This window comes from Amblyomma maculatum, chromosome 9 (genome assembly GCF_055883805.1).
Source record: "Amblyomma maculatum isolate TAMU_Amacu chromosome 9, ASM5588380v1, whole genome shotgun sequence".
NCBI classification, from domain to species: domain Eukaryota; kingdom Metazoa; phylum Arthropoda; class Arachnida; order Ixodida; family Ixodidae; genus Amblyomma; species Amblyomma maculatum.
The window spans coordinates 126,441,155-126,460,618 of record NC_139352.1 but is presented as its reverse complement, the minus strand read 5'-3'; the positions used below and the strand labels follow the sequence as shown (position 1 = coordinate 126,460,618).

Genomic DNA, 19,464 nt, shown 5'->3' with positions numbered 1-19,464 from the left:
GCTTCAGGTGTCCGCGGAAAATTGTGACATATAGTATGCCTTTTCTTTCCTGTAAACCACTTTGAAACGCCGCTGATACGCGGTGTACTCCAGTGGCTTGTATATGCTGTGTGGTGCGGTCTGCGACAAAGCGCTATATTAAAGGTGCCGCACGGACGCCTGCATCGGACACCCGGCGGGATCAGCTTCATATATGCAAGAATTTTCTGGTGGTGTCATGACCTTATGTGACGTAATTATTGCTTCAGTTCCAGGTATTAGCATGGCCGAATGTAATGACGTCATGGCCAAAAACCTCTATACTCAAATATATTAGATCATTACAGAAGGCAGCAAAACGCTACCCAGACCCACACAAAAGGCTAACTCAAGACGAGTTAGTAGTCTGGCGCAGATTACAAACGAACACTTATCCACACCTACACAAAATACACAAGATTTTTCCTATACAATGTGTAGAAATGCCCGTAGTGTCACGGAAGACCGACATTCCAGCACGTCACATGGGTCGGTCCTGAGGCATACTTGGACCACAAATTAGACAACCTAAGTGTGATCCAGTAGGAGCACTTGCTAGCCAGAGAGGACGAGGAAAAGCAAAGATTTTTCTTACGTCGAGCCACAAAGGCAGCAATGAAGTGCAGTATGCTGGACCGAGGATAGAGACCGTTGCACAAATGATTAACAGCGAACACGACCACATCAAACCTATAAAAAATATTTTTTTCTATCCATTCATCTCTGTCATTACCCATGACCAGTTAATAATGACGAAAGACTAATTAGTACTAGTTAGTGACTGAATAGCACTTAGTTGCTACTAGTTAGTGACTATATAGTCAATCCTAATACTGGCTAAAAACCAGTTGGTCATTAGCCATAACTATTACTAGTGCTAGTTAAGGATTCATGTAAAACGATAGAAAGAAGAGGTGTACACGGTATAAAAAGAGCTTTGAACAAGGGTAAAGGGCGGAAGTCTCTGTTCGGCGGGCGAGCCAAGATTTCGACAAGTGGACTTGTTTTCGTCTGGGCAGAGCGATCATCACTGGCAGGGCTTTTATACACTTTTGCTTCCCAAGAAAAGCTGGAGAATTTACCCTGGTTGAGTAGTAGTTAAGGAGTGATATGGTTGTCGCAGGACAGACAGGGCAATGGCCGCGATTATGAGCCATTAAAGGTGCGATCTCGCGGTATCCCGCAGAATCTAGCGAAGATGTGTGACACTTGTGACCGCACGGACAAGGTCATGGCCGCGAGTATAAGCAATTCGAGGCTTTCGTTTTAAAACGTGTGGAGGTAGTGACTTCAGAAAGCCACAGCATTGCCTGTCTTAGCTAGGTCATCAAATAACTATCAGTTTTATGAAATCAAATAGTATTACTACCGCTATGCCTGCTTAACCTACATATCCACCGAGCATTTTCGCAAATTCTCTTATAAACCTGACATCTCTGAATTAACCCCCATCTTAAGCGAGATTCTTGAAACACTATATTTTCTTGATTTCAGTAAATAAGGATACTTATGGATGGCTCTAAGTAATGGTCTGTCGCACTATAAGAACAGTGACTACCAGCAGTACCAAATAAATGCCGTTCCGAATCCAGTGATGTTAGGATATGGCCACATGGGAACCTCAGCATTAATGCAGAACAAATCTTGCAAATGAAATTGAAGGAGCCAAAACCTAAGCAGTGAAAGTTTAGTTTCTGAAGAAGTAAATGCCAAACTCGTAATTAATAATAAACACATTTTAAGTGTGGCGATATGCATTAGGTATTACTTGTTTTAATATAAAATGACCTGGCCAAAACTACCGACTACCTCATTTACAGCAATGACAGAAACAACTAAAGGGGAGGTGGTACCCTTATAATGACCAGTAATATATGAGCGCAAAACAACGGGACAAAGAGGAAAAGAGACAAAATCAGCGCCGTGTTTGTGCCTTCTCCTCTTTGCCCTGTTGGGTTGCGCTCATATATCATTGTTCGTCATGGATCACCAACTCGCCCAATCAGCCGTACTTCTGCAGTACCTTTACAGCCGTCACAAAGTGCATAACATATTCTTTGCAGTGTGCCCTCCAGCGCCAAGGCATTACAGCAGGGGAGTGGGCTTCACAGACAAAATCTGGTTATACAGAACAAAACATACTGTAGGCGTGTGTTTATTCAGTCGACGCAGATGGATCCAGCTGCTCGGGATGAACTCGCAGCGGGGCGTAAGGCGTAGCGAATCACATAGACAACGTCCAACTTCTTCGTTCTTGAGAGCGGCAGCACGCGACGAATGTCAGTGGCTATAACGATGACGATTACCACATACGATACAAACATATCTTGTGAATAGAAGTAAACAAGTGCAGTGGCATTATGTCGTATTCTTTAAAGAAACAAAATTGCTGCTTCTTGAGCCTGCCACATGCGCAGGGCACGCATTCCATTCAGTGATTGTTTTTGGAAAGAATGAGAATTTCATTATGTTAAAATTTCATGTCGTTCGGCTTACACCTAATTTCTCGAAACTTAATCTCGTGGTCTCTTCTAGCTGACAGGTAGTGGAGGGGGGGTATTTTAACCTCTAAAGTTTTGTCAGATTATATGTGAAATGCATGAGCTTCAGCCTACTGTTATTTAGCCTTTCCTCCAACATTTATAGCCCTATTTTATTTTTTATCTGATGCTAGCATCTCTTGAATATTGCTTTCTATCAAACTGGCTGTCAGGTTTTGTATACAGTCTAATTTATAGGTTAGATAGTTTTGGTGGGGATCACATAGGATGCTAGCGTACTTCAGGTGCGGCCTTACCAGCGGCATCTTGTTAACACTCCCAATCCTTAAATGATTATGGGCCTCATCAAATATTGTTCGGTTATTTCTAACACAGGTGCCTGCCATACAACCGGAAACGTCAGACCTCTTCCTTTTCATTGACGCGATATCCTCAGTGCTTTCATTTCCGAATTTCCGAATATATTTAGGCGTGAATTTTGGGGGAAGCCAGTCGGCGGCGGGCAATATCGCGGGCGGCATCAGCTCGGGATATGACGTCACGAAAATAGAAGCTTGCATCAGCGGTGTGAGGCTGTCAAATGGAAGGGGAGGGTCGCGGCAAAATAGTAGAAGGGTGAGTTGCCCATTATGTCGTGACAGAAGGGATTATATGCGAACGTTACAAACGGCAAATTATTTTCCCAGTCACGGTGATCATCCGATACATACATTGACAACATGTCCGTGAGCGTGCAGTTGAGGCGTTTGGTGAGGCCGTTCGTTTGTTGACGGTAAGCGGTGATGAAATAGTACTTAATGGAGCAGTGCTGGAGAGTTTCGTTGACTACTCGAGCAAGGAAGTAACGGCCACGGTCAGTGATTAGCTGGCGTGGAGCACCATGGAGCAGGATGACGTCGTAGAGAAGAAACTCAGCCACGTCAGTTGCACAGCTAGTAGGTATCGCTCGGGTGACAGCGTAGCCGTTAGCACAATGCATGGCCACTGCAATCCATTTATTCCCCGATTCAGAAAGTGGGAGAGGCCCCAGGAGGTCAAGGCCAACTCGGAAACACGGGTCTACTGGGATGTCGATCGTCTGCAGGGATCCAGCAGGCACAACCGAGGGCTTCATGCGTCGCTGACAGAAGCCAAATAACGACGAACACAGCGGTAGAGTCCTGGCCGAAAGAAGCGAGGGCGGATGCTGTCGTACGTACGAGATACACCAAGATGGCCAGCAGTGGGCGCGTCGTGCAGCTGCTGAAGAACGGTGGGACGCAAGTGTTCGGGGACTACAAGCACAAGCTCGGCGCCATCTGGTCGCATATTCTGCCGGTATAAGGTGCCATTGTAGAGCACAAGCAAAGCAAGGGTAGAACCAACGTTTTCAGTGCTGCGGCGATTGATAATGCTGCCAAGCTTGGGATTTCAGCGCTGCTCATGGCGAATGTTTAAAAGGTCAGAGGTGGCCAACACGCATGTGTCCTTGCCACACTCGCTCGCCGGTGGCGGATCTACAGGGTTGCAGGATAGGCAGTCGGCGTCCGCGTGCAGCCAACCGGACTTGTGGACGGCAGAAAAAGTGTATTCCTGAATAATCAGGGCCCAAAGCACGAGGCGACCGATAGGGTCCTTAAGCGTAGACAGCCAACATAAGGCGTTGTGGTCGGTGATGACGGAGAACGTGCAGCCAAACAAGTAAGGGCGAAATTTTGTAATGGCCCAAACGAGGACTAAGCACTCACGCTCTGCAATCGGGTAATTACGCTCAGCAGCAGCAAGGAGGACTACTGGCATAAGCAATGATGTGAGGGCGACCCATCTGCTGTTGCGCGAGAATGGCACCAATAAAGTGACCACTGGCGTCGTTGCACCCTCCATTGGTGCCGAGGGATTGAAATGGTCCAGGACGGGCGTTGGTGAAGCCTGCAATGAGCGCAGAATAGGCTTGAGATTGTTCTTGGTTCCAGCAAAATGGAACGTGGTTCTTCAGACAATTGGTGAGTGGCCGAGCCGTCTTCACAAAGTTGGGAACAAACTGCCGGAGACAGGAGAAAAGGAAATGCAAACTACGCATGCCACTGGTACAGCGGAGTTTGGAAATACACTTCCAGCACGTATTTTGTATGGGTCAGGTTGAACGCCATGGGCGTCGACCGCATGACCGAGCACCTTGACTTTACGTCGGCCGAAGCTACACTTCGAGTTCAGCTGAACGTCCAGCGCTTCGGAAGACGCCAAGAATGGCATCAAGGCGATGGAGATGGCTCTCGACGGTCGAAGAAAATACAGTAACGTCATCATGACAATATAAGCACGTAGTCCATTTGAAACCGCGTAAAAGAGAGTCCATCATGCACTCGAATGTTGAGGGTGCATTACACACGCCAAAAGGCATCACCTTGAATTGGTACAGGTCATCAGGAGGGACGAATGCGGTCTTCTCTCGGTCCTGTTCGTCGATAGCGATCTGCCAATAACCGGAACGAAGATCAATCGAATAAAAATAGCTGGCACCATGCAAGCAGTCGAGGGTATCATCTATCCTGAGGAGCGGGTAAACGTCCTTCTTTGTAATTTTGTTGAGGCGACGGTAATCAACACAGAACCACCAGGTATTGTCCTTCTTTTTAACAAGCACGACAGGTGACACCCAGGTGCTGCTAGAAGGCTCTATAATGTTTCTTGCCAACATGCCGTCTCCTTCATATTGTATGACGCGTCGTTCAGAAATGGCGACTCGATAAGGTCTTCTGTGAATTGCGCTGGCGTCTCCGGTATCGATGCGATCTCCATTCCGCCGGGCAGTGTTTTGGAGCTTTGGACCTTTTGCTATTTTTAGTATATACTAACATCTTACCTACAAGAATTACATCCACCCAATGTGGTCGAAATTTCCGGAGTCCTCCACTACGGCGTCTCTCATAGCCTGAGTTGCTTTGAGACGTTAAACCCCACAAACCAAACCAAACAAATTCTTTGTTTGTTGATGATTGTGATACATACCTTCATATTTATAATACAACTGATCACATTGTTCTACAGAAAACCTTGGAGCGAATGACAATCTGGTGCTTCGTATTCTGAAGTATCTTCTAGTATTCAAGAAAGCTGTTTTTTTGCCATTTGCAGTTTCCAATATGTATTATTCATTACATATTAACGATTTATTTATTTATTTATTTATTTATTTATTAGTACCTCACAGGCCCCGAAGAGCATTGGGTGAGGGGGGCAAATCGGTACAAGAATATCGTACAAGAACGCGGTACAAGTCCAATACAAGAAAGGAACACGAAATTTATACAAAACCGAGTTAAAATAACATCAGACACGAGACACGAAAAACAACGTTAAGAACAAATGAAACTGTTTTACATTTCGAACATCACTATGGCAATAGATGTATACATAGATGTTTTTTAAACTCACCAGGATCAATGAAAGAGATTATGTTGTCAGGAAGATCATTCCAGAGTTTTATTGCTCTAGGTAATGCAGAGGAATTAAACGACAGGGTCTTCCCATATATCCGGTTGAAGCTGAGTTGATTGTGTAAGCGTTGTGAAGAGCGAGATAAATAGGTGAGATAAATTCCAGCTGTGGGCGAACAAATGTAAAATATGCAAGTTTTCGAACGGAGCTAGGTGAGTTTCGAAGGTTCCGGCGTATGAAACCCAATGTCCTCGACGCTTTGTTGCAGACTGCAGAAATATGAGAAGACCATGAAAGATTTGGTGTGAACTGAATTCCAAGGTATTTGTACGACGTAACCCTTGATAGAGAGGTATTATTTATAGAGTATATGAAGTTAGAAACAACATGCTTGCGGCTAAAAGTCATTGATTTACATTTATTAGGGTTAAGAATCATTTGCCAGTTTTGACACCAATCAACAATAGTGTCAAGGTCATTTTGAAGGGTCAGGTGATCAGTCTCAGAAGCGATCTTACGGTAAACAACACAGTCGTCTGCGAAAAGGCGTAAACGGGATGAAATGTTAGTGGGAAGGTCGTTAATGTAGATTAGAAAAAGTAAGGGTCCAAGTACGCTTCCCTGTGGTACGCCTGAGGTTACGTCACATAGGGATGAGGAAGAGCCGTTGACAACTGTGATTTGCTGACGTAATGAGAGAAAGTTTCGAAGCCAAGATAATGTGAGGGAATCAAGGGAAAGGGTAGATAATTTTGTAAAAAGCCGGCCATGTGCAACTCTGTCAAATGCTTTTGAGAAATCTAAAAAAATGCAATCTGTTTGCTGGTTATCATCCATGTTGAAATGCAGGTCAGTAGTAAATTCAAATATCTGGGTATCACATGAGTAGCCTTTCCTAAAACCATGCTGATTTGAAAAGAAGAAGTCATTTCGTTCCAGATGGTTGTAAATGTGAGAAGCGATAATATGCTCAAGTAATTTACAGCATATGCATGTTAACGAAATAGGCCGATAGTTATCAGGAGAGGTTTTGTTACCCGTTTTGAAGACAGGGATGACTTTGGCTTTTTTCCAGTCAGTGGGCAGTTCTCCGGAGGATAGTGATTGCTGAAATATATGACACAAAATCTGGCTGGAAATTGAAATGGTGTTTTTAAGTATCTTCGAGTTAATGTTGTCCACTCCGGCAGATGATGATAACTTTAGATTTTTAATTAGTGATGCGATACCCTCAGCACTAATGGTGATGGGCTCCATGAATGGGTAGTCAGACTCGAGAACAATTGGCATACTGGAATAATCTTCCTTAGTAAACACTGATGCAAAAAATCTGTTGAACGCGGTTGGACATTCAGTGTCAGCTAGCGGCAAGCCATCAGTATTGTGTAGTTGTATGATGTCATGTTTACTTTCGGGAGATATAGTCTGCCAAAACTTCTTAGGATTAGTCTGCAAAAGTGACGGCAGATCATGAGTGAAGTATTTGTTTTTGGCAGCGGTAACAGCAGAACAGTACGCCTTCAAACACAGTTTATATCTTTCCAACGAGGTTGAAGAAGGAGCAGATCTAGCTATTCTGTATAGGCGCTTCTTTTTATTCCGTAATCGACGGAGGGTCTTGTTGAACCATGGATTTTTTATGTCATTAGCTATTGTAATCAGAGGAACATGTTTCTCTATCAGTGCAGATAGTTTGTGTTTGAAGAGCAACCAGTTTTCTTCGGTAGATCGTTCGTTCCTTAGCGGGAAAAACACCTCATTGAAAAATGAGGCAAGCTCCGTGTTAATTTCATCATATCGTGCTTTACTATAATCTCTAATTTTTTTAGTTGTAATACCTGCAAACAAGCTCGGAACTAGAATATCAAACTGCAACATCTTATGATCGCTAAATCCGTCAAGATACATAACCGGCCCTATGGTATCGGGAGCAGTGGATAGAGCTAAATCAAGAATGTTAGAACCACGCGTATTCTGGCTAATCACTTGAAATAAATTGAAATCTAGTGTTAGGTTGATGAATTCTGTTGCAGCATGACTAGTTGAAGACAAAGAAGGCCAATCTATTTCAGGAAAATTAAAATCACCCAACAAGTAGATGTTGCTAGGTGAACTGTGTTCGACAGCGGCAGCAATGCTAGACCGAAGATCATGAATGAAAGAAGTCACACAATCGGGCGGACGGTAACACACTCCAAAAAGTAAATTCGAAGATATAGTTTTGCAGGCAACCCAAACTATTTCGAGGTCTGAGTTAGAATTGATAGCAGTGGATGGTAACGTTTTTTTTTAATACCAAGAAGCACCCCACCCCCTCTTTTATCTGCACGGTCATGTCTGTAGATATTGTAAGCATGGGCGTCTGGAAAGATTTCATTGTCTTTGATACCGGGGTGCAACCAAGTTTCAGTTAAAGCAACTATATCAGATTCACTGTCTTGTAAAAAAGAGCAGAGATGATCACGTTTAGGCATCAAGCTTCGGATATTAGAAAATGAAAGGGACAGCGTCGGAGCCTGGGGGCATGACGTGGACTGAGGACAATCACGCAATCTAGGTGCATTGCCTAGCTATGGTGATACTAATATGACCGAATCAGTGGTTCGGTCATACGCATATGTTTGTTTGTCCATTCTAAGTTTATCAAATGCCAGTTTATAAGACTTGGATTGTGACTTTGCAAATTTGGTCAACTTGCTTCATTCAAGTACAGTGGACCAAAAGAGTTATTGAAATGTTTGGTCCAGGCTTTTGCTTCCATCTTATTGTTCCAGGCCTCTTTGCAGCGTATTTAGACGATATATTTGCATCTCACCTTATGTCGCTTAACATTGACAAGTGCAAACTAATGACATTCAGCAGCAAGCTATCAAATTTCATTTTCATCTCTTTCAGCAATCATAGCGAGTCTCTGCGGTGCTCACAGCTATTATTTAATAATCGACACTCAGATAAAGTCACAGCAAAGGCTTAACGTTCTCTAAAATACCTAAAACGCACGGCATTTCGTGCCAGTCGAAAAGTAGCTTATCACACATTCGTCCACCGAAAAATTGTATTCGCTTCGCTAATCTGCTCGCCGTCTTAGCATACTTAACATGTTGTTTGAATCCGTGCAGAACCGCGCTGTATTATTCATCGCTCGCGATAATAACCGTCATTCCAGCGTGACTAACATCAAGTTATCGCTATTTGTTCTATCTCTAGGATAACATCGAACTTTCTAACTTCTCTTTATCTAATTAAATGGTGTTCAGTCCCAAAACGTTCCATTTGTGTCAGCAATGCTATACCCCCCCCCCCCCCATAGCATCTCCTCCTTCACAATCACAAAAGCTTCACGTGCATATTTGGTCGTACAAAAATATATAACTTATGGGGGGTTAATCTCGCAAGAATGCACCACGGGGGGACTAGACGCTACAGTCGCCTTCTAGCCCCGACGTGCAGCACTAACAGACAGAGCTGTGACCCCCAACCCGCGGCGCGAGAAGTCGCTACTGCGGCGGTTTCGAGCCAGAGGGGACAGACACCGAGTTACGTACTCGAAACATTTATTGTGCTCGAGTACACGGCAAAGGAAAATACACTAAAGAACAACCGCCGTGTAGCGAGCGAACGCCGCGTACGGGGGTGGAATAGAACCACCTAAGGGCGAAGCACGCACGAGGAGTGAGAGGTATTCTGCTCACCTGCGTGCGGCTTCGTGCTCACGGCCCGCGGCAGTCAGTGCGCGCTGGACCGGGAGCAGAGGGTGAAGGCGGCGGTCTCCCGACGGGAATGCTGATGCGTGCGCGTGCACGCCCAACCGTCCGGCACCGAGGAAGCTGCGACAGACGCGCATCTCACCTCGGCTCGGGGAGAGGAGGTTTCCCGGGTATGCCGGTAGGAAAGAAGGAAACCCGTGCGGTGTCGCCGCGGGAGCCTGGGAGGATGGGAGGGTGGCCAGTGTGCCCTCTCCTCGCGGTCCTCCCCAAGAGCGCACGTAATCACGCGTGTTAACTACGCGCGGCCCTTTATAATGGGGGCAGGGGATTTCGAATCCCCACATCCCCCCTCCTTAAAACCGCCGTACGGCTAAAAGTAACCGTGTTCTCCCAGAGATATACGGAGTGGTGCCGGCTAGATGCCGTTTAACTTTTAAACCCATTTAAAGAAAAGCGGCAATATATAAAGAGTTGCAGACAGCTCACAGCCATGGGTTTCGGAGGGGGAGGCATGGCCGATGACCTCAGGAGGCGACCATGGATCAAGGGTGGAAGTGTCGATGACCGCGGTAACCACAGGTCCCGCTTCTTCGCCGTCAGTCAGCCAAGCACGGAAATATCGATGGCCGCCGGCGGGCCGCTCTGCATTCATCCTTGGTCAGCCAGGGCAGCTTGCCGAAGAACGGTTAGGAACTGCGTCTTTGCGTTGCGTAGCGTGCTGCAGGCCTCCCTCAGCGGGTCGTCCGATCGCTCCCGGCCGGCATCTTTTCCCTCCGTCGTTGACGCTGCCGGTGGCGAGGGCAGCAGGTCGCCATGTTCCCGCTGGTGAAGCCACGGCCGCGAGCACCGAACGGCGCCGAGGCGGTTCCATTGCTGCAGCTTTTGTCGTGCTAGACATGGGCCCGTTCCACGAACTCCGGCTGGCTCGATCCGTAGCCGACCGGAAACCGTGTCTTGGCCTGGTTGACTCTGACAGCATGCCCTGGGTGCAGGAACGCGGCCACTCCTTGGACGGCTTGCCCTTCGCTGGTGCAACGGTTGTCGTGGCCTCCGCCGGCTCCTCTCCTGGCTGGCTGCAAGGCTGTCTTTTCCCTAGTTACATTTTTTTTTGTTTTACGTTTACGGTATTCCTCTCCCTTTTTTTTAATCTAACCCCACTCAGTCTTTTCCAAAGAGAAAGCGCGTGCTTGCTCTGGTAGCAAAATGTACTGAATATCTACAGGGTGTCTCGTCCGTGTTCAGCACAAGAAATTACACCCTGCGCGTTGGTCAGAGTTGCGTCTGCCGTGGGAGAAGTTGTAACGAGGCGCGATGTTCAAACGACGACATCGGCCTCCCGGTACAGCTGCCTGCTGGCGAGGGAGTGCGTCCTCCTCGGACCACTCATTCCCTCTGTCAACGTAGGGTTTGAGATCACAGACATGCACCGGTCCGCCGGTCGGTCTTAACTTCAGGTCCGCCAGCCTGTACACGAGCGAACAGACCTTCTGCCAAACTCGGTACGGTCCTGACCATTTCGGCGCCAGAGAAGCGGAGAACTTCTTACTGGCGTCGTTCAGGACATGACTGCGCCTCAACACAAGATCACCCGGTTTGTAGTGAATTTCTCGGTGAGAGCGGTCATACTGCGCTTTCTGCTCGGCGCGAGCAGTGCTCAGATTCCGTCGTGATTTGTCCAAAGCCTCCGTCATCTTCGCGCGCAGCCCTGTCGCGTGCCGATCGAGCATTCGGGTTGTTGCTACGAACCTGTAGAGTACGGTCTACGGGGTTCGACAGCTCCCTGCCGAGGTTGAGGGCGGCAGGTGTGTACCCAGTTGAGCGATTCACGGTTGATCTGAGAGCAAACCCAATCTCGGGGAGACGGGTATCCCAGTCACTGTGCGTCTCCGCAAATGCAACTAGCGTGTCCTTGATGTTGCGGTTCACGCGTTCCGTGAGATTCGCCTGGGCATGGTACGTGGTTGTTCTCTTGTGCTTAATGCCGAGGGAAACACTGGAGTCCACCAACAGCTTAGCAGTAAAGTACGACGCATTGTCCGTTATCAACTGCTCGGGGTAGCCAAACCGTGTAAACACCTCAACCAGCTCCCCCATGATTACGCGTGCTGTCAGCTTTCTCAGTAGGAAAAGCTCAACCCATTTGCTGAAATGGTCTGTGACAACGAGCAGAAAGTGGTTCCCGCTCGGGGTCCTGGGATAGTTTCCCATGACGTCACAAGCCGCAATCTGCCAGGGAGCCTGGCTATTGATCGGCTGCATAAGCCCAGATGTGCGTCCACCACGTGGCTTGACCCTTTGGCACACGTCGCACGAGCGGGTGTAGCGAATCACCTCCCGCTTGATGCCAGGCTAGGTAGCGAAGCGACACAACTTAGGAAAAGTCTTATGGCCGCTCGCATGCCCAGCGATGCACGTGTCATGGAAGTAGCGTAACAACGCCTTTCTCAGCGTGCGTGGAATCACCACTTTGAAGGATTCGTGTGCATCCTTCTCGGAAGGGAAGTATCTCAGCAGGACGCCGTCAGAGTCAAGCAGATAGGAATCCATCGCGCTCACAGCATTACCAGATGTGTTCGAGCGCCCCGCACGAGGAGCAATACCAGCTGCCTCCATGTGCGCCGCGGCCGCGCCGCCCGGCTCCCTGAGCCCGTCAAACACTTTCTGACAAAATGGATCCTCTCGCTGAGCCTCTAATAGCTCCCTTCTGCTGAACGCGCTCCCCACTGAACTGACGCAGTACAAGTGGTTAACGCTTTCGCCCAGGGAAGGCGGGTCGGCCGCGCTTCCCTCGGGGCTATGAACGAGCGAGGCTGCAGTCGCGCTGCTCCGACTGAGGGGCGTCGCGGAGGGGGTAGCAGGGTTACTGCCCTCGCCGCCAACGGGTGCGCGCGAAAGCGCGTCTGCCACCACGTTGTTATTACCTCTCCTGTAGCGAACGGTAAAGTCGTAACACTGGAGAAGTAGCGCCCATCGTGCTGGGCGTCCGCTCGGCTCGCCTAGGCGTCTCAGCCATGTGAGTGCCATGTGATCAGTCTCAACCACGAAAGCGACTCCGTCGACGTAGTAGTCGAACTTCCGCTGAGCGAAGATAATCGCAAGACATTCCTTCTCTGTCACGGAATAATTCTTCTCTGCGGGAGTTAATGAGCGGCTGGCGAACGCCACCGGCCTCAGGCTGCCTTCGTGCTCCTGAAGCAGAACTGCTCCTAAGCCCAAGTCACATGCATCCGTGTGGATCACAAATTCCCTGTTCAGGTCAGGCAGCCTCAGCTCTGTGGTTTCCGCGAGCGCATTAGTAAGGCCTCGCAGTGCAGCCTCTTGCTCGGGTTCCCAACGCCACTTAACACCTTTCCTTAACAAAGTCGTTAAGGGGGCTTGCAGAGCGGCGCAATCTGGAATAAACAGGCGATAAAAGTTTACCATCCCCAGAAAGCGTCTCAGTCCGCCTACATATGTCGGCGAGGGGAAATTCCGAATCGCCCGGAGTTTTTCCTCGCACGGCAGAAGGCGTCCATTGTCTAGCGTGAATCCTAAGAAGGTTATTCGGGTCGCCGCTATCTGAGTCTTATTTGGGTTCAAAGTGATTCCCGCAGACCTCAGTCTTTCCAGTACGTCCCTGAGATGGCATAAGTGCTCATCAAATGTTGCCGAATACACCACAATGTCTTCTAGGTAGGCAAGAGCATGGTGCCACCTTGCATCACCTAGGACACGGTCCATAAGACGCTGGTACGTCGCCGGAGTTCCAACCCGGCCAAATGGCATTCGGGTAAACTGGAAAAGACCCCTGTGACAGGTGAATGATGTCTTCTCTCTGTCACCGGGATCCATCTCCACCTGAAAGTATCCTCTACTGGCATCGAGCGTAGTAGAGTACTTCGCTCCGCCAACATTGGACACGATCGAGGGAATACTCGGAAGTGGATAGGCACCCTTCCGCGTCACCTCGTTCAGGCGGCGATAGTCCAGAAAAAGGCGGGTAGTTCCGTCCTTTTTGGCCACCAGCACCACTGGAAAACCCCAGGGGCTGTTTGAGCGTTCCACGATGCCTGTATCGACAAGTTCATCCAGAGCGTCATCAAGCGCTTTCCTCTTAGCCAAGCTGACTGGCCGGGGATTGCACTTCCAAGGAACGGCGTCGCCTGTCTCAATTTTGTGCCTTACTAGCGTAGTACAGCCAGGCCGCTCAGTGAATACTGCGCCGTACTCGTTCAAGAGCTGACACAAGCGCGCCTTTTCCTCCCGTGACAAACTGCTCAAGTTGTTCAGCAGAGGGTGGGGAGGCCTGCCTTCGCCCGAGGCGCAGAGTGCAACCACAAAAGGGGCAGGGGGTCGCGCGGGAGGGGAGTCAGTCCCCTCCGCGCCTTTTCTCTCGGCGCGGTTGACCGGCGAATTTGTCTGCCCGGCCGAAGGTGTTTCGAGGAGCTTTTTCGGGCGCTTGTTGCGTATGTCTGCGCGCGTAGCATCTGATAGCAAGGGTACTTCTGATGCTTTCTGAGGTTGAACGAAAGGTTTCAGGGTGCCACATTCTCGCTCTCTATATCCTCCATTGCAGACTTCAATAACAATGCCCGTCTTAGCGAGGAAGTTTCTACCAAGAATGATTGGGACCGACAGGCCGGGGAGGTGAGTGAGGCGCTGGCGCCTGACTCGTTTCTCCCATCGCACCAGAAGCCGCGCGGCGCCGCTCGCGTGCGCCGTGCCGCTGGCTAGTCGGAAGGCGAGGTTGCTCGCTCGCAATCGGATCCCACTCCGACGGAGATGCTCGCATACCTCGTCGCCAAACAACGAAGCGGACGCTCCTGTGTCTAGCAAAGCCATGAACTTACGCCGGACGACAGTAAGCTCAATAAGTGGCACTGGCGTGTCGCTGGGGGGACCAAAACGACAAGCCAACGGAGCCAGGAGTTCGTGTGACTCACTGAGCACCGCTGTTGTCGCCGCCGGATGTGCAGTCGTGCTCAGCGGCGGCTCCGCTCGTTTCCCGAAAGCGCGTGCTCTCGGGCAGCGGGGCGCCTGCATTCCCTGGCGTAGTGCCCTGGTTGGTTGCACCGGTAGCAGAGGGCAGTGGGCCGTTGTCGGGCGGGGCTGCTGTCGCCGCGCGCCGATTGACCGTACCTCCCTGCCGGGTTTACCGTTGCAGGTGCGCGTTGCACTCGCGTCCTCGTGTCGGGATGCCGACCACGAATCTGCGTGTCTTGGCCGGACGTAGCGTGTGCTGTACGCATGGCATACGTGTACGGGTCGAGAGCTCGGGCAGACAGGTCCCAACCGTTCCTCGTTTGTCCGTCACTGAATGCAACCAATTCGGCTCCCCGGGAACGAGGTCGAAAAGTGCCTCCGTTCCAGGCGCATCGCGGCTCAAGTGCGTGCGACGCCGGCGGGGGTGGCCGATAGGTGCGCGAAGCGAGTATGTCCGCCTGCATGCGCTTGGCTGCCTAGGCGAGCTCGTCCGAATCTCTGATCGTCGTAGGTAGGCTGCGAAGGTAGGGTGAGCTTGTCGCGTGACACGCTTATGCCTTCTCGCCGTTCGGAGCCGAGGGGTATGCGAGACGATACAACTCGTCCATCGCTCTCACGTACTCGAGCAAGGACTCGTCCGGATGCTGAGTACGGACCTCCAGCTCGCGCCGCAGACGCCGTTCGTAATCTGCGGGCAAGAATTCGTCGCGAAACCGCGTTCGGAACTCATCCAGCGTGCTTGACCGGTGACCAGTGAGGCGGAACCAGCGGGCAGCCTGATCGGTCAGTGAGACTGGCACGACGCGTGTCAGAATCTCGCCATCGGGAAGCCCTGTCGCCTGCTGGTAAGTCAGCATGCGGTCCAGGTACTCATTGGCACTGAAACGATCATGATAACCGCTATAACTGGGTAAAACCACCTCTAACCTCAGTCTCGAAGCTGGCGGGGATGTGTGCAGAGTCGTCTACACGACACCCGTGAGGCTTTCTATGAGGCGCAAAGCGTCGCGCAGCATAGCCTCATGGGGATTGGTCTGGCCAGAGAAATCTGGCTGAACGACCGGCTGGGATGTGCAGGGTAGCGGCCGCTCCGTGCACTCCATACCTCGCGGCATAGCGCTTGGCGAAAAGTGCCCTGCGTCGTCGCGCGTCTGAGTGAGTGCGTCGCGTGAAGCACAGCTCGGCTCAAACGATATGAGGTCACTGGGGCTAGCGTCAGCCTCTGGGAATGGACCGGCTGTAGCAGATACAGCCACGCTTATAGGTTGCCGTTGGGAAGCCATATCGGAAAGCATTAGCAGAGACTTAAAGTCAGACATGCTCGCTTCCATGGCCTGTCTGTGTCGAAAACCCGATACACAGCCACTCAGTTTGTCGCACCTCTGGTCCCACGTTGGGCGCCAAGATATGGGGGGTTAATCTCGCAAGAATGCGCCACGGGGGGACTAGACGCTACAGTCGCCGTCTAGCTCCGACGTGCAGTCCTGACAGAGCTGTGACCCCCAACCCGCGGTGCGAGAAGTCGCTACTGCGGCGGGTTCGAGCCAGAGGGGACAGACACTGAGTTACGTACTCGAAAAGTTTATTGTGCTCGAATACACGGCAAAGGAAAATACACTAAAGAACAACCGCCGTGTAGCGAGCGAACGCCGCGTACGGGGGTGAAATAGAACCACCTAAGGGCGAAGCACGCACGAGGATTGAGAGGTAGTCTGCTCAGCTGCGTGCGGCTTCGTGCTTACGGCCCGCGGCGGTCAGTGCGCGCTGGACCGGGAGCAGAGGGTGAAGGCGGCGGTCTCCCGACGGGAATGCTGATCTGTGCGCGTTCACGCCCAACCTTCAAAAGACACCGAGGGAGCTGCGACAGACGCGCATCTCACCTCGGCTCTGGGAGAGGAGGTTCCCCGGGTATGCCAGTAGGAAAGAAGGAAACCAGTGCGGTGTCGCCGCGGGAGCCTGGGAGGATGGGAGGGTGGCCAGTGTGCCCTCTCCTCGCGGTCCTCCCCAAGAGCGCACGTAATCACGCGTGTTAACTACGCGCGGCCCTTTATAATGGGGGCAGGGGATTATGAATCCCCACAAACTTTTCTGCACTCTCACAGGCCATAAGCTTTTGGAATAAGCTTCTTGGCGATGTTGCTTATTTCAGTAATACTGCAGCAGTCAGGTACTTGTTAACAGATAAAATTGCAGCCTCCTGCGTCTGTAACTCAGGGTGAATAAATGTTACATGTTATAAAATATATGTAAATATTTTGTCAATAGCCTCAATACATATATCTGTTCCGGTTTCATGTTGCCCTATTTTAAGCTTGCATAGGCGTTTCCTTGCTAATTTATGCTCATAGATCATGGTAATTACTGTATAAAGTTTTGTTGCCTATTTCGTTGAATTAGTTCTTACGTTCTGATACATAATTTCTATATCCCACTTACAAAATCCTCTGTTGTAAAAAGGAGCCTGTGAGCTCTTTGTATCAATAAATGAGCACCTCTCGCTCTAATGACAGGTAGTTCAATGAAGGGAGCATGTCCTCAGAACACTGTGTTTTCATTGCGAGTAATAAACAATGCGCGGAGCAAAAGGTAATTACTGAAGTATGCGAGACATATACTATCGTAAGACCCTACTAACGTTGTTATGTTTAAATAAATCACCAGTTCTGCTAATATGGGCAAATGAATGGCCTGAAATGTTTCCAGATAATCAGTGCCCATGAAACTGAGCTGCACTTCGTTGAAATTTATAAATTATTTTAAATGCAGTGTACCGAAAAAGCCATCGAAACAGTTTAGTCTATGATTTTGCTTTCATGTTAATTCTGCAGGACCTTTTGCAGCGAAATGAGACATGTTTTTATAATACATTTTTGTTGTGCTGCAAAATATGAGAATTCAATTAAATTCCAAACCCGTGCCTACACAATAGACGTGGTCGCTCGGATGCAACATCCTATGTGCTTTGGGGGATCGATCAACACCACAATTCCAGCTGTGCACTAATGGTATTTTAAAACCAGAGCCTGCAGTCCCATAAAGTCTGGCATTCGTGCCCATATTTACGTCTTTCTGCATATAACCTAGTCGAGTTGTCTCCACAACTCGACAAACTTTGCAGGTAGCCCATGACATCTATTACCACTGCGATAGGCAACCTGCACTCAAGTTTGCTTTTCTCGATCGCCACGCCGTAACACATATCGCAGCGAGAGCAGCAAATAGCTTCAAGGCGCTTTCGTAGGGCGTTTTCTCGCCACCTGCCTGAGCTTACAGGAATGAGATTGCTTGCTCTGTCGAAGCTCTAAATGGCATGTCAGATAACTGGGCTTCATTGAAACGCCTCGGCAAGGACGTTATTCGTCAGATGCGTATCTATAAGACTGATAAATATGCTCGGTCGTTTATTGCGAATTAAGCGGCTAACTGCAACATTGTTTAGGCGCGCTGCGGAACAATGCAGCGCCGCCTAGCCAGCGCAGGTTCCTTATAGCCACTAGTCAGCGAAGATATGGTTCACGACCTCGGCCAGCGCTAACATGAGAGAATTGTGGCTTTATTGTGGCCAGCACCAAACCGCGATAAATCCCTATATTGTTAAATAGAGAACTTTGGTAGGCTAGCTAATATAACAACAGATCTTCAAGACCTCGGAAAGCCAAAGACGACAGAAGTGTATGAGACAAATGCTACTTTCAACTGTCTATTCTGAACCTACTTGAACGATGGCCGTTTTTGATGCGCACACGCATGCAACAAGGACTAGAGCAACGTAATTGCCAAATATAAAACAACCAATGTTTATTCAAGCAATGCAATATGCCATGTGTGCGTACTACTAAATGGAAAACGAGGAGCTCGGCCGAAACGCTTTCTTCGCTAATAATCAACAGATCTTTCTGCTCTAATGTTATTGAAGTATCGCTGACTCAATATTAACCCTCGCTGTGAATTCTCACAGCTTTCATTATATTCATTTCAAGCTGCGTTTGAGTGCCCGCGACAGTAGTTTAGTGCAGACCTTTAGCATTTCTTACAGCGGTGCACTCCACTGCCTGTTCCCAATAATGTGTATCTTCTCTGCGAGGTCGGTTTAGCCGATACATTGTCCACCAGGTAAGTGGTGCCTCGCAGAAGGATACATATACATATTAGTGATTCTTTTGGCAATCATCTCCGTGAAAGGGTCCCTCTAGTAGGCGTCTGCACACCTGTGACAGCTCGCACCACGCCGAAAACACCAACTGAATGCCATGCTTCGAGGCAATCATCTGGAGAATATGCGAGGATTTGGGTTTGTAGGGCATAACCACATACATTTGTAGTCGACACAGTCATCAAAAATAAAAACGGAACAGATTTATTGTCCCTTCGTTAACAACACTCGCTCGCACGGCGTACAGAACACACACTGACTGAAAAGGGTCCGTTTCGGTGGCGGCACGGTCCACTTGGTCCCTCTCCGCACACCCTCTCCCACCAGATGTCCGGGGTCGGAATGCCCGAGTAACCCGAGAGTTACTTCGCAGCGGAGCAGAGCACCCCCCGTCGAGTCCGAGGCGGGACCCCGGAGAGGGTCTGCGCGCATTCCGTCCTTTGGCCGAACATGCGTGGCGTCTGTCGACAACATTCGGCCATCCTTTTCTTTTCAACCGCCCTCGGTTGGAATGGGGTCTTGCGTTTTCTCTCTTTTTTTTTCTTACTCGTAGGCCGCTTGTCCCTCGTCGCTTTCGGTGTCTTCTGAAGAGGAATCGCCGCTGGCCGCGGTTCCCAATGTGAAGCTCCTCATCCGGTCCGCCGCCACGACGCCTTCGTAGAATCGCCGGGTACGCTGTACTTCGGGGAATTCTTGCACTTTGTAT

The 19,464-nt window shown here is 49.6% G+C and overlaps 1 pseudogene; it reads right to left on the bottom strand.

Annotated features, from left to right (window-relative positions):
* Positions 1–14,604: 14,604 nt before the first annotated feature.
* LOC146180339 (uncharacterized) lies at positions 14,605–15,888 on the bottom strand (annotated as a pseudogene).
* Positions 15,889–19,464: the final 3,576 nt, after the last annotated feature.